The following is a 700-nucleotide window of genomic DNA, read 5'->3' as shown; positions in this document are numbered from 1 at the left end:
TTAGTGTATTTGTAGGGTTTAAAACATAACCTGAAGCTCAATTGTCTTTCAGTTTATTGTATAAGGTTGAGCTGATCTGCCTTTGATCCTGAGTGGCTTGTTTGAGGCTCATCAATATAAGCAGCTTCTGGAATACTATTTAAAACATTAGTTCCTGTTTTCACCTCATTCTCTATGCTAACGTGTAAATTCCCATGTTAAGCTCTTTTTATTGGTGTCAACAGACTCAATTAAACAACATAATCACCTGTTGTGTCCAGTGTCTGATTTAACACATGAGCTTAATCAGAGAGAAAGGTGTCACTAGTAAATGCTAGGAAAAGCAACCTTAAGCGAAAAGTATTCATTATTTTTCCTTTAGCTCAGTCCTACATTTATCAGGGATTTCCACAGCAAAATGAACCACCAACTATTCTGGCATATGTTTTACACAACCGATACACTCACATTCACACTCATACACCACTGCAAATTTTGTGTTACCCCATTCACTTGTACCACATGTCTTTGGACTGTGGGGGAAACCCATGGGAACATTGAAAGAACATGCAAACTCCACACAGAAATGCCAACTAGATCAGGCGAGACTCGAACCAGCGACCTACTTGCTGTGAGACGATGTAAACCACTGAGCCATGGTTGCCCCCCCACCTGTGTTGTCGCGCACCTACTGAAGAGCGGGACCGAGGGTGTGCCGCGT

Source organism: Danio rerio, chromosome 17, assembly GCF_049306965.1.
Source record: "Danio rerio strain Tuebingen ecotype United States chromosome 17, GRCz12tu, whole genome shotgun sequence".
In the NCBI taxonomy this organism is placed as follows: Eukaryota; Metazoa; Chordata; class Actinopteri; order Cypriniformes; family Danionidae; genus Danio; species Danio rerio.
This window is presented reverse-complemented; position numbering follows the sequence as displayed.